The 6,876-nt window shown below is 30.7% G+C and overlaps 1 long non-coding RNA gene across 1 annotated transcript; it reads right to left on the bottom strand.

The window, feature by feature from the left end:
* Positions 1–6,185: 6,185 nt before the first annotated feature.
* On the bottom strand, positions 6,186–6,876 carry LOC138880518 (uncharacterized). The gene is made up of 2 exons (XR_011403241.1): positions 6,787–6,876; positions 6,186–6,641 (listed from the first exon to the last, which is right to left on the bottom strand). It is a non-coding gene; the product is annotated as an uncharacterized lncRNA (long non-coding RNA).

Raw genomic sequence — 6,876 nt, 5'->3', positions numbered from 1 at the left:
CTTCATATCAAACTTGCTAGTTAGCATACGCTTAGTAGCATTTATGTTGGCAATGTTATTACTCATTATCAGCATATCATCCACATATAGGCAAACAATGACTATGTGATTTGGAACATTTTTAATGTACACACATTTATCACATTCATTTATCTTAAAACCATTTGACAACATTGTTTGGTCAAATTTCGCATGCCATTGTTTGGGTGCTTGTTTTAGTCCGTAGAGGGACTTAACAAGTCTACATACCTTCTTTTCTTTACTTGGAACTACAAACCCTTCAGGTTGTTCCATGTAAATTTCTTCCTCCAAATCTCCATTTAAGAAGGCTGTCTTTACGTCCATTTGATAAATTTCAAGACCATAAACTGCAGCTAATGCTACTAACATCCGTATGGACGTAATCCTTGTAACTGGGGAGTATGTATCAAAGTAGTCAAGACCTTCTCGTTGTCTATACCCTTTGACAACAAGTCTTGCCTTGAATTTATCAATAGTGCCATCATCTTTCATTTTTCTCTTAAAAATCCATTTAGAACCCAAAGGTTTATTTCCAGGAGGAAGATCAACCAATTCTCATGTATGGTTGTTCAATATGGATTCTATTTCACTATTGACTGCCTCTTTCCAGAACAATGATTCCGAAGAAGACATAGCTTCTTTAAATGTTCGAGGCTCATTTTCCAATAAGAAAGTCACAAAATCTGGTCCAAACGAAGTAGACGTTCTTTGACGTTTACTACGTCTTGGATCCTCCTGATAAAATGTACTTTCTTTTGTTTCTTCCCGAGGTCGTTTAGATCCTTCACCTAACAACTCACATTCCTTTTTATACGGAAATATATTTTCAAAGAACTCAGCATTATCTGATTCTATAACCGTATTATTATGAATGTCAGGATTTTCTGATTTAGAATGAACCCTTTCTAAATTTGGTAACAATTTAGCTTAAAGTTACAATTCTATCCTTAATGAGAAGCTTTTATAACCACACAAATACTCTGGGCCCCATTTGGACTTGTTTAGGACCACAAATTCCAAAAATCTTTATTTTTTTCTTAAACTCCGTGCCCAGTCAAACAAGTTCACATAAATTAAAACGGAGGGAGTATATGGTACTTTTTGAATTAATTACCTTTATTCTTAACTTAAACAATCCCGGCCATTTTGTAAGGGAAGAAAACAAAAAGCTAGGGAGGGGACATAGTCAAAGCCGGAAACTTCTCAAAAAATGAAATTCTTGGTAAAGGCAGAGCTAGGGACAAAAGGGTTTATTTGAACTTTGTAGGTCAGAAATTTATATGTATAAAATTATTATTTTTAATACATATACATTAGATGCTGAATTCACTTGATTAATTCTTCGAGTACTACTTTTTAATTTTATTTTTTAAATTTCTTTGATAAAAATACTATCTCTTTCACTGATTATACTCCATTCTGATAACTAATACTCCCTCCGTCTCATAATAACAATCGCGGTTGCTAAAAATAATTGTCTCAAATTATTTGTCGTTTTAGAAATTCAAGACAAAATTAGTTATTTTTTTCGTTTTTCATCCTTAGTAATAATTGTTCTTGAAAATAGAGATAACACATTAATAGAATAAATATTCGATAAAGAAAAATTATAGTTTAAAACATATATAAAAATAGAATAATCTAATCTCTTTATTAATTAATAATTCTTAAGGGACGTGTAAAAAAACACGACATATGAGACAAAGGGAGTATAGTCATAACTTTAAGGTGAAAATTCAAAGTAACTACTCGAGATTTGAAATACTTTTCTTGGATCTTGTTTGTTTGCCTTTGAATATCGTAACTCTTCGTTGGTTGCTTCCTTTTATCTTGAAAATCCACAAAGAATTATTAAATCAGGCCCTAAAAGTCTTGTTCCTTTCCACATTCTCCCTGTAGTGTCCTCTATAGAGGACTCAATGTTGTTTTCTCTTATATTTTTCTAATTACAAAGCGAAAAAAAAAACACACAAAAAAAAAACACAAAAAAAATCATGTAATACATTATGCATATATTTGGAGTTTACTCCTAGACACTTGACGTGCAAAATAATTATTACATGTAATTTTAATTTCACATAAGAAGTTGGATTAATAACATAAAAAATAAAATATTTTACCTACTACAACGGCTTAAATACACTGATTGTGCATTTTTTTTTGTTTTATTTTTGAAGTGTTATTATAAGTTAAATGACTAAATTGTACTCTTGTCAATAAACGAATTAGGTGGACGAGGAAAATAGTACATAAATATTTTCTATCATCCATTCCACACGCAAATATAATTGGAACGGCAGGCCAGTTGATTTTTTTAATTGTGGTATAATAATTTAATATTTGATAATCAAATTAATTTAAATTTGCATCGGATAAGTTCATAAAAAGAAAAAGCCTTCATGTCAGAAATTTCTTATTCGTAAAACTCGTACTTGAGACACCTAATTAATATTAAATAATCTCGTACATCTCATCAGGGGCGGATATAGTGTTGAACCGGCGAGTTCAATTAAACCCATAACTTTTTACGTGAAGTAAAAATTTATATGTAAAAACTCATTAAAATGGCAAAACTAATGGATATGAACCCATAACTCTATAAATATAATAAGTTCAATGTCAAAAATCTTAAAAACTAAACCCATGAGCTTTAAATACTGAATCCGCCTATGCATCTTATCTTATTTGTGTATGGTTTAGGGCTAGTGGTTGATAATTGATTTCATTGAAGATTGAGAAAGATGCCAAATGATGGAGACATTTGTGTCAAAGGGGGGAAAAAACGAATCATAAAGTTTTAAAGGAATAAACTCAAAGTATGTCCAAAACTTTCTAACTTATCAATTTCTTAACTACCAATTAGCATAAAGCACATTACAACCCTAAGAATTAATATTTGGTGAGTTGTCTTCTCATCTCTGTTTTATTCTCTTATCACTACTCACTAGGATGATTCATCTAACTTATCCAATTAAACTTTTACATATTGATATAACAAATATCAAGTATAGGTCGAGGGTCTATCAAACAGTCTCTCTGTCCTATCGGGTAAGATAAGATCTGCGTATATACTATCCTCCTCAAACCCCATTTAATGAGATTTTACTAGGTCGTTATTGTTATTGTTGTTAAATATCAAGTATAGTATTTTCCCTTTTCTTTCTTTTTTTTTTTCCTTTTGGGAGAGAGGGGATGGTGGTTTAAAATAATTGGTAACTAATTAAGAACATTAATGAAAAAGAAACTTAATTTTTTTGACGAGAAGCTAAGTACTTTGGTTTATATCCTAATCAAAAGAGTTTTTCTTTTATTCTTTTTTAGATTTATTGTTTTGTCGTCCAAACTTGTTATACGGTTTTATTGATCTCTTTTGTTTTAGAATCTAGACATGCATAATAAGAATATAGTTAGTGAAATAATTAATTAGAATTTTGTTGCATAGAGTATTCTTTTTAACATAAAATGCTATTGATGTTAGTTTAAAGGTCTAAACAAAACTAAAAATGCGAGTCTACATTTTTATGTGTTTTCTCCAAATGTCTCTTTATTAGGAGCAACCTTCTCCACTTGAAACTAACTTTATATGAATGTGAAATCAGTTGGTACATTTTGTAAAGTACCTCAACGAGAGATTTTTTGGTACGAATCCGAATTTAATCGGGCCCCAATATAGGTATCGGATACCAATTGGGAAATCAAAAAAAAGAAAATGAGGTAAGTTGAGGACCCCTACTTTTTGTTATGGTCTACATTTCATAAAGCAATTAATTACATGAAAGGTTTACGAGATGATCGAGATTCTCACGTTAAACTAAAAATTTAGAATTTGAGCCTGAGAATAAATAAAAAAATTGTTTTCAGTGCAAGTCCAAATTAATTTTGTCGGCGAATTTTATATACCGAATGATTAGAAAAATAAAAAGTAATTAAATAGAAATACGAAAAAACTATTACCATCCCAAATCTTTTTTCATGATCATGGTTGTTGTGTTGTAATGTAGACAACTAACAACTCATTCAAACTCATATAAAGTGTTAGCTTTATGCAACAAACTTGAAAATTCTCCTAAAGGCAGAATTATTATAAGTTATAACCTTTTTTCCTCTTGTAACAACAACAAACGGAATAAAAAGTGGAACTTTCCAACCAAAAAAAAAGATAGAAAAAGAGAGGAAAACAGAATATTCTATAAGATAAAGAAGATTATAATTTCATGGGAGTTTCAAGAATTTAGTTTCATTCCCTATCTTTTATCCTTTCAGTACCTTTTCCCCTTTATTTATGGTAGGATATTTTGGGAAGCTATATATGTTTATTATTATTATTATTATTATTATTATTATTATTATTATTATTATTATTATTATTATTATTATTATTATTATTATTATTATTATTATTATTATTTTGGTACAGGTTCTGTTAAACCTAATAGCTAGAGTTAGTGTTTGATTTTTAGGAACTTAAGAGATTAAAACAGTTTTAAAATATAATTAAAGAATTATTCTAAATCTATCTTAAATATAAGAGATTATTTTTTTCATTTTCTCTAAAAAACACAAATTGATACATCACAATTCACATGTTACACATATCTATTTATTTCACATCAAATCAAAACTTGTAGTTATCCATGTTCTGCTGTCGATTCAACTGTTAATAATCAATTTATGAATCAACTTATAAACTTTCCAATGATTCTACGCCAAAGAAAACCATTTTCTCAATGAGAGGTAAGGGCTCGTTTGGTACGAGAGATAATGGATAATTAATCTCGAAACTAAATTTGAGATGAATTTTTTTCATGTTTGGTCTGGATAAAATCATAGTATAACTATTAATTCTGTGATTAGTTATCCCGGTATTATAGTATTTTTTTTATCCTCATGTGAGGGTGGGATCAGAGGCGGACCCAGGATTCAGTGATCGCGGGAGCACCATGACATTTAATATAAATTTATCACTGTTCATAGAAATTGATACGAGGGCCTAGGCTAATATTTGACTATTTCTTGAAGACATTTACATGTATATATAAATTTTTTGCGGAAATTACCAAATGCCGGTGACCCCTCTTGTTAAGGTGTGCATCCGCCTCTGAGTAAAATAATTAATCTTAGGATAAATAATATCAGAATAATTAATGAGAAGATAACTTATTTCCTTGCCAAACAATCCCTGAACCTAAACCAACAACAGCACATGGGATAGCAAGCCACTAGAATGGAAAACTATAGCCATGCAAATGGACAAATTCAACTCTAGTTTTCAAGATTGATCAATGAATGATAGCCACCTAATTAATATTGAAACTTCAAAAGTTTATTGTAGCTTTTGGGACCCTTTATTTCTTGGAATTTAATGGGACAAGTGGATCCTATAGTTTGTAAAACCAAGGTTGATCTCATCTTTCCACTTTGTACTTCTCATTTGTGACAAACTCTGACATCAAAATCTTCATGGTAAAAGAATTTTTAGAACCTTCTAGCTTCTTCATTTCTTTTCCAAAAAAATTCACTTAAAAATGTCTCTTTCATAATGATAATACGTAAGTTAGTTTACGCGTATCTCAACTAATTTATTAAATAGTATTTGTTGTTTCTCGCTATCACAAATTCTATCAACTAAATTTAAGCACATGAAAAACTAAACAAACCAAGGCAATTGATTTCTTGCTAAGTCCTTCATGATAAAATTTGTCATTAAATTGTCAAAAATGAGAGAAAGTTTGTTACTCTTTCTGGTTTTTCATTCGGTGTCCGATATTCATATTAGGGTCCGATTAATTTCGAATTCCCTAATAAAGGCGACCACGATGAAATGGATAGTAAAAAGAGGCTTTAGAGATTGAGATAGTTGTAGTTAGTAATTTACACAAAATCCCCAATACTGTTTCGTGTCAAAAACAACGAATTAATTACGTGTCAAACCCAATAGATAGTGGTCTGTCCATATTGTAATAAGATCATTATCTTGTTTAGTTATTTGTTTTCTCCTCCAAATTCACCACCTCCCCTTAATTTAGCTATTTATCAAGAACCAAGTGCAAAGTCTACGTGTCATTTATGTTGCTGCAATGAGAAAGAATGTTGATCAATACTAATAACTCAAGGGTGTTATCTAACCGTTAATAAAAATGGGTGTAAGCCATAAAAGATTAGAATTCATACAAAAAATACTGTAAATTATTTCTTCTCATTCGTCTAAACTTTAAACTTTAAGACGTAATGATAATCGGGTACATGTACGTACAAAAATAATTAGTAACTCATAACATAATTTAGGTGTGTAAAATAAGGATTGACTATATTGCTCACTCTCCAAAAATGTTATTATATCCGTAGCAGATTCTTAAAAGAGTCCGCTACTTTTAAAAGACGGTATAGGCTTGATACTGAACACATACCCCCTTCTTATAGATGAGCTCAATGACATAAATAAAAGAAAGATGTCGAAAGAAAATCTTAGCCCTTAAGCGCGTTGTGAAAAGAAATCGAAGATGAAGATTCTCTGACAAAGAATGCAGAGGCACTGAATGGAAAAGACATACTCCATAAAGGAACAACTCACCGAAAGAGCATACCATAAAGGACACCAATCGCCTCCGGCAAAGATATATCTGCGCGAAGACAACCCATAAATACAAAGAATAATAGAGGAAAGGATGATATATACCTAGCAATATTTTCAAGAGTCCGAGCAACATATAAGTGACCGACATATCCTTATTTGTGGAAAGAAAAAAACAAAATCTTGAAGCTGACCTTGCCACGATTTTACGCGATGACAATTGCGTAGGACAGCCTAACTAACCAAACAGTGGACCCTAGAAGAAGCCAAAAGAAAGACTTTTC

Source organism: Nicotiana sylvestris, chromosome 10 (genome assembly GCF_000393655.2).
Source record: "Nicotiana sylvestris chromosome 10, ASM39365v2, whole genome shotgun sequence".
Taxonomy (NCBI): domain Eukaryota; kingdom Viridiplantae; phylum Streptophyta; class Magnoliopsida; order Solanales; family Solanaceae; genus Nicotiana; species Nicotiana sylvestris.
This window is presented reverse-complemented; position numbering and strand designations above follow the sequence as displayed.